General features: G+C 61.0%; 1 long non-coding RNA gene across 1 annotated transcript; it reads right to left on the reverse strand.

Moving 5' to 3' along the window:
• Window positions 1–597: 597 nt before the first annotated feature.
• LOC140639573 (uncharacterized) lies at window positions 598–1,679 on the reverse strand. Its single transcript, XR_012036232.1, has 2 exons — window positions 1,606–1,679; window positions 598–1,004 (listed from the first exon to the last, which is right to left on the reverse strand). It is a non-coding gene; the product is annotated as an uncharacterized lncRNA (long non-coding RNA).
• Between the last annotated feature and the right edge of the window lie 6,183 nt (window positions 1,680–7,862).

Below are 7,862 nucleotides of genomic sequence, written 5' to 3' on the forward strand. Positions count from 1 at the left end.
AAGGTCTACTGTGTGCCAGGCCCTGTGCCAGGCATCGAGTAAATGGACATTGCCCTTGGGAGTGCACGCCTCGGGGAGACACGCGAGAACCATCGGATGGCAGAGAGCCTGGGCCGGGGCCGCCTGGGGACGTGGTGCAGAGAAGAGGGGATCTGACCGCATGGGGGGCAGGGGCAGGGGGGTGCTCAGCCAAGGTCCTGCTGAGTCGGGTCTGGAAGGAGGGGTCACATGTGCCCTCTCTTCCCTGCTGGGGGCTGACATCTCAGAAGTGGCTCTAGGAACCCAGACGCTCTCGACCTGCGCATGGGGTCCTCGCTCCTGGGCCCCGGGGCAGTGCCTGCCCCTCCGGGAGCCCTTGGCTTCCTGCACTCTGCACCCTGTCCTCCAGGTCACCTCCTCGGGGTCCCCTTATGCTGGAGACCATCCAGTCCTACCTACATCCTTTGTGGTCACACCTCATTCCCTTGACAGACGGTAAAACACATGCTCAGACGAGTTCCCTGAGTATGAAATGTCAGCACCCACAGGGTTAGGAACCAGATTTTGTGCTCTTGCCACCAAAGTTGACACAAATGAACGAGTGAATGACACGAGAGATGGGAGCAGGACCTTTGCTTCTCACTGCTCAGCCCAGGGGCGGTTTCCAGGCAGGGTCAGGCCACCTGGACAAGGGAGGGTGCTGGGGGAGCGGGAAGCGGGCTCCAAGGGTGATGCTGTGTTCATGTTTCTGGGGGGGGGGGAAGCAGAAAATGCTGGACAAGGAGGTGAATTGTTTGTAAAGCGAAACTTCCTCGAATGTAAAAATCCGAGTTGTGTCCTTGTGGCGTCGGGGCTGCTGCAATGTCCTCTTCTGCTCCGAAACGGTTGTGGTCCAGGATGGGCTTGTTTTCTGTCTTGAATTCAATGCCTGTGCTTGGCCAAGCGTTTGTTGTCACATGTCCATTTTGGAAGTTTCTAGGTCTTGGAGGGCCAGAATCTTGGACCTTCTAGTGTACGTGAAGACCCTGTGGACGTTTTGGGCTGAGGGTACCTGGGCCGGTGGGTGTGATGGTGGCTCAGATTGTCCTAAAAGCCCCCTTCAAAAATTGGAGCGCCCTCCGTGTTAGAGGGTCCTGGGGGGCTTCAGGAGATGTGTCAGGCTCACGTCAAGGCCACCCTCGGTGTGTGATCTTGTGTCATTTTTAGGATTGTTAGGTTGCCCCGTTTGGTTTGTTTCTGGGTCACAATGAGTGTGGTGTGTGCAGACGGCCTTGGGCTCCGTCCCTCCCCCCGGGACGCCCGTCCCTCCCCCCCCACCCGTCACTGCGGGGGAGGGGCTGCTCCTCATTGGTGTTCCCGGGCGTGAGCGCGGCTCCTGGTCCCTGCACGAACTACCCTGTCCTCCCTGATGTGTCACACTGAGCCCCTCCCCCCTCTTGTGCCACATTGACCCACATCTCACATGTCACACTCAGTCGTTCCCCCTCATGTGTCACACTGAGCCTCTCCTCACTGGTTTGTCACACTGAGCCCCTCCTCCCTCAGGTGTCACATGGACTGCCTCCTCCCTTATGTGTTACACTGAGCCCCTCCCTAACCTGTCACTTGGAGCCATGTCTCACTCACCTGTCACCCTGAGCCCCTCCTCTCATGTGACAGATGGAACCTCTCCTCCCTCACCTGTCACAATGAGCCCCTCCTCCTGATGTGTCACACTCTATCCCTCCTCCCTCACCTGTCACTCTGAGCCCCTCCTCCCTCACCTGTCACAATGAGCTCCTCCCTCACCTGTCACAACGAGCCCCTCCTCACTTATATGTCACTCTGAGCTCCTCCTCCCTCATGTGTCACACCGCTCTTTATGTGTCACATGGTGCCTTTCCTCCCTCAAGTGTCACACTGAGCCCTTCCTCCCTCAGGTGTCAAAGTGAGACCCTCCTCACTCCTGTGTCACACTGACACCCTCCTCCCTCATGTCACACTGAGTCCCTCCTCCTTCATGTATCACAGTGAGCCCCTCCCCCATCGTGTGTCATACTGAGCCCATCCTCCCTCGTGTGTCACACAGAGCCCCTCACTTAATTGTCACACTGAGTCCCCTTCCATCACGTGTCATGTGGAGCCCCTCCTTCCTCACATGTCACATGAAGCCCCTTCTCATGTGTCAGTCAGAGCTCCTCCTCCCTCACCTGTCACACTGAGTCCCTTCACAGTCACCTGTCACCCTAAGTCCTCCTCCCTCAGTGTCACATGGAGCCCCTCCTCTCTCATGTGTCACAAGGATCCCCTCCTCCCTCATGTGTCACATGGAATGCCTCCTCACGTGTCACAGGGAGACCCTCTTCCCTCATGGGTCACAGGGAGTCCCTCCTCCCTCACATGTCACACAGAGCTCCTCCTCCCTCATGTGTCACTCAGAGCCCCTCCTCACTCACCTGTCCACTGAGTCCTTTCTCAGTCACCTGTCACATGGAGCCCCTCCTTCCTCACCTGTCACCCTGAGTCCTCCTCTCTCACGTGTCACATGGAGCCCCTCCTCCCTCATGTGTCACTTGGAGCCCCTCCTCCCTCACCTGTCTCACTGAGTCCTTTCTCAGTCACCTGTCACACAGAGCCCCTCCTCCCTCACCTGTCACAGTGAGTCCCTTCTCAGTCACCTGTCACCCTGAGTCTCTCCTCCCTCAAGTATCACAGGTAGCCCCTCCTTCTTTATGTGTCACATGGAGCCCCTTCTCACTGACCTGTCTCACTGAGGTCCTCCCTCACATGTCACAGGGAATGCTTCCTCACTCCTGTGCACACTGAGTCCCTCCTCGTGTGTCATACAGAGTCCTCCCCCTTCATGTGTCACACTGAACCCCTCCTCCCTCACGTGTCCCACGGAGCCCCTCCTCCCTCATGTATCACGGCAGCCCCTCCTCCCTCACCTGTCTCACTGAGTCCTTTCTCAGTCACCTGTCCCACGGAGCGCCTCCTCCGTCACCTGTCACCCTGACACTCTCCTCCCTCAGTGTCCCACGGAGCCCCTCCTCCGTCACCTGTCACCCTGAGCACCTCTCTGCCCTTCCCCCATTCCCTCCGTTTCTCCTTCGAGCCTCAACTGCACACCCTGGAGCCTTTCCTCCCTGTGCCCCGTAGGGACGTCCCGAGCAGCGAGCAGCGGGGAGGTTGCCGAGCCCGAGCCCGAGCCCTCGCTCCGCGCAGCCCACCCTGGCCTGGAGGCTGCTGAGCTCCGGCGAGGCCTGCAGCGGGGAGAGGGGCACGCGCTGGTCGAGAAGCGTGGGCAGGAACAAAGGAAGTTCTTTCTTCAGAAAACAAAAACTATTTTACGGAGATATTAAATATAGGCAACCACGTACTAACGTGCAGGGGCCCAGGGTAGATACCGGGATCTGGGCAACGTCCAGGCGTTCAGGAGCGGGAGGTCGTCATCTGCACTAGAAGAAACCCCTGGGCAACGGTTAGTCCTCCCGCCCCCCCCCCGCCTCCCACCGCGCACCCCCCAATCCCACCGCCCGGGTGGAGGGTCTCCTCCCGCGGCCTCAGCCTCCACCCGGGGCTCTGTCCGGACCAGGAGGCTAAGGCCCCTCACGGCGGCTGCTTACTCTCTCCTTAAACCCTCTGGAGATTTCCCAGCTTCGCAAGGATCCCTCAGCCAGGAGCTGTCACGAGGCGCCCTGTTCTTCCCCTGTCCACCCTGGGCCAGGCTAGTGTCCCCCTTGGCCATGGCTGTTGTCTTCTGCAGCCTCCACTAACTCAGCTTCCATGCGTGGCAGAAGGTGACCCGTGCCAAGCGCCCGCAGTGCGGGGGCACTAGCCCGCTAGCCAGCCGGGGCAGCTGGCCCAGGTGGGGTGGTAAGACGGGGAGGCCCACAGCAGGAGGCCCCTAGAGCAGGTCTGGACAGGCCCGGCTCCCCCCCGCACCCCCCAGCTCCTCTTCCCTCCCCCGTCTCCTCTCTTTTCATCCCTTCTCCCGGTCTTTCATGCCAGGAGGAGGTCTTGGCGGGTTCAGGAAGGCCTTCCTGACGAGCCTGGCCATATCAGGTGGGGGGGGTGGGGGGTGCCTTTGTTGTGTTGGGACGTGTGGGAGCAAGACACGACGCACGGAAGATTGAAGTCCCATCCCGAAAGGACTTGGTCTGGGCCACTCAGGGATGCTGCGACAAGTGGGCAGTATGTGACGCGTCCTCTGTTTGTTCTGGAAGACCCCCGACTGGGGTTGGGATGCGGCTCGCTGTTTGGGCCCCAAACGCCCTCGTGGTAGTGCCTGTTGGCCCAGCAGCAGGGCCCGTGGGGAGCGGAAGGCAGGCCGTCTTGCCTTGGCAGCAGCGCCGGGGTGCCGGCTTGGCTCCTGTCACACCCCTCTGGTGGGGGCCCGCGTCCGAGGCCCCTCGTCGGACCTGTGGCCACCTGCGGGAGGGATGCGCACGTCTGGACCTGAGCGGTGAGTAGCCACCAGTGTGCGTGCTACCGCGTGTTTGGGAAACGGGCCCGACGGGAACCAGGCCTGAAGGCAGAGCCCTTGGGGGCTTGGGGACGGCGGGGAGGGCAAGTAAGTGACCAGAGGGCATGATAGCCTTCCCTGGGGTGGGACTGGGGGCTCCCCCTGGATGCCAGGGATCCTGCCCGGGCGCAGGCCGCACACCTCAGCGCTGGGAACCCCTTGTCCAGAGTAACCAGATGCTTGTCCTCTCACCCTTTATGCCGGGTCACTTAATACTAACTTTCTTTTCCTTTTTGTTATTTTGTTTTCTGTTTTCTCCAGGAGGAAAATGGTTTGTATTCTGTTTTGTTTTATTTTTAACTCTTTCTAGGGAGGTGGGGACATCAGTCAGTAGCCAAGGCCCTGGGGCCCCGGGGCTGCCTCTCTTCTCTGTAAACGGCCATAAATCCCCTGTGTTTGGGATTGAGGCTGGGGACACAGTGAGGCCAGGACACTGCCGTCTGCTGGTGTAGGAGGCAGAGTCCCTTCCTGGGCCGGCAGCCCTGCTAGTACACGTGTGTGTGCGCGTGTGCATGTGTGTGCCAGTCACCGTGGATGAATGTGTGCACCTCAGAGGACCCTCCGTGGTGGGGCAGGGCTGATTGCAGTTCTATGTTGGCCCTGCCGGGAGGTTGTCCTGGTCTGGCAGGGGAGGCGGGGCTCTTGTAGGACCTGGACTACAGGCACACGAGGGTCACCCCTCCACAACCCAGTCCTCCAGGGCAGCCCCTACCAAGCAGGCCCGCAGTTTGCCTGCGGGTTTCCAGCCTCTGGGACCCCCAGGGGCGGCCTGAGCTCAGGGGCCCAGGCTGGGAGTGACATCCCCCCTGTGACCCCAAGGCAGTTCTCCACCACCAAAGAATTTGAGAGCTCCCAGAAATGCCATCTGGGAGCAGAGGGGATGGAGACGAGCAGCCCTAGGCCAGGGCCACCCAGAAGTCAGGATCAGGGTCACTAGGGAGATGCTGAGCCTTTGTTCTTGACCACAGGACCCATTTGTGGCCCCTTGGGGCCGCCCTCAGGGTCAGATGCTAGGTGGGCAGACAGATAGATGTGGTGCCCCTGGCTCCTAGAGCCGCCACGACGTCAGCTCTTTGTGAGGGCTGTTCGGGGCCCGATGACAGTAGACATGCAGGGTAGGTGTGGCAGGGGTGGAATGACCACCGGGGAGGGTCCCCAGTCCTGGCTCTGTCCCTGACTCCTCTGCAGGTACCAGAAGGTTTCCTGGGGGGTGGGGCGGGGGAGGATAGGAGCCCTGAGTGCCAGCTGTGCTGACCACTTCCTTTGTGAATCTAGAATCCTCCTGGTAGCCCCGCAGGGTCTCTGACAGATGAGGAAACTGAGGCTGGGGTTGTGTGTGCAGCCAGCCATCAGAGGGGCCAGGTGGGGATGGGCGGCAGCCCAGAAGCACTGCTGAGCCCCTGGCTTTGCACTTGGGGATCCTGGCCATGATCTCTTGGTGCTGCTATCAGGGGTAGATGTCTCAGCTAGATGGATGGGAGGCAACTGCTAGTCTCCCCTGGGGACCAGTGAGGGCATGGGACGTGAGCCTGGTGTGCAGAGCTCTGGCGGTCAGTGGGGGCTGTGGTTTTCCTTAGGATGGTGTGAGGAGGGGAGGGCCAGTAAGGGGGATGAATGGGATGTCAGGCTCCTGCAGAGCCCCTGACCTTTAAACCTGAGATCTGCTTGGTGATCTCATGGTGCCACGGTCAGGGGCAGAGTCAGGGGCAGAGTCAAGAGCAGACTCCAGAGTCAGGGGCAGAGTCGGGGGCAGGGTCATGGGGCAGAGTCAGGGGGCAGAGTCAGGGGCAGGGTCATGGGGCAGAGTCATGGGGTAGAGTCAGGGGCAGGGTCATGGGGCAGAGTCAGGGGGTAGAGTCAGGGGCAGGGTCATGGGGCAGAGTCAGGGGGTAGAGTCAGGGGCAGGGTCATGGGGCAGAGTCAGGGGGCAGAGTCAGGGGCAGGGTCATGGGGCAGAGTCAGGGGGCAGAGTCAGGGGCAGGGTCATGGGGCAGAGTCAGGGGGCAGAGTCAGGGGCAGGGTCATGGGGCAGAGTCAGGGGGTAGAGTCAGGGGCAGGGTCATGGGGCAGAGTCAGGGGGCAGAGTCAGGGGCAGGGTCAGGTTCAAGGTCAGGGGGCAGAGTCAAAGGCAGGGTCAGGAGGCAGAGTCAGGGTCAGGGGGCAAAGTCAGGGGCAGACCTGGTTGGTGAGGTGTGAGGGTCCCAGACTCCCTCCCCCAGGTGAGGGTCCCAGTCGTGCAGGGGATAGTCCATGACCTTCCACCATGCCCCAGGTCCCCAGTGTGGAGGGTGGGGCAACTGTGCTCAGGGAGGTGAGAGATTGGTGCTGGACGGGTGAACCTGAGGCCAGGCAGGGGCCCTCAGTCTGCGTGTGCTGGACTGCGGGTTGAATGCACCCCGAGTGAATGAATGCCATCCTATTTTCCTGGACTCCCTGGGAGCCCCCTCCCCTTCCCAGGGCAGTGCACCCTCAGAACAGCTACTTTGCCACTTAAAGGACCATGTGACCTTGGCGTCCACAGGAGGGTGGTAGCAATGGAGTTGTTTGAGTCCAGGGCTCCTGTTGCCAAATCCTCCGAGTCAGGGGCCAGAGAACAGCCTGCTCAGCCCGCAGGTCTTGTGTGGGAGTTAGGCCCAGGCCAGAGGTGAGACTTGACCGTAAGGAGGAGGCGGCTCCCTGTGTCCCCCTGCCCCCCACCCCAGTTTGTGAGCCAGCACAAGGTGGTGCCTGTTTTGGCGGAAGGGCCCCCAAAGTGCTCCCACTCCACTTGCCTCCCATCCCCATTCCTACTCTCTTGTCCCCCCACCAGCCACCTTCAGGACAAACCACAGAGTCAGATAATCTTTTATTTTACTTTATTTAGGGGGTGGGACAGGTGAGGGGAAAGTCGGGGGGGGGTCTCCTCCCCGTGGCAGAGAGTGAGTCTGGTAGGAACTGGCTCAGCACAGTTGGCTGGGTGTCCGGGCCGTCCTCAGTCTGTGGCGGAACCTCTGGGCCCCTGTGTGGTCAGGGCTGGGCGGGGAAGGGGAGCCCAGACAAGTGTCCTGGGAGTCACGGGGACTCTCGAGAATGCCAATCCGGTAAGTACTGGTACGTCGGACGTTCCATGGAGAGGCACCTTCCAGGTGAGAACCGAGCTCAGGGCCAGACAGAGTCAGGGTGTGGGGTACTGAACCAGACGGTGGGGGTGGGCTGGCTTTGCAGCGGGGTGGGCGAGGGAGGTGCCCCAACGCTCCACGAGGTGTGAGCGGGGTGGGGGGCGGGGGGCGGGGGGATGGGAGCCCAGGGGGAGCAGGAGCACCGGTGGTGGAGGTAGAAGAAGTCAGTGGAGCACCCGAGGTCAGTGTCCCAGGATGGCACATGGTGGCCACTCGTCACT

This window comes from Canis lupus, chromosome 9 (assembly GCF_048164855.1).
Source record: "Canis lupus baileyi chromosome 9, mCanLup2.hap1, whole genome shotgun sequence".
Lineage (NCBI taxonomy): Eukaryota > Metazoa > Chordata > Mammalia > Carnivora > Canidae > Canis > Canis lupus.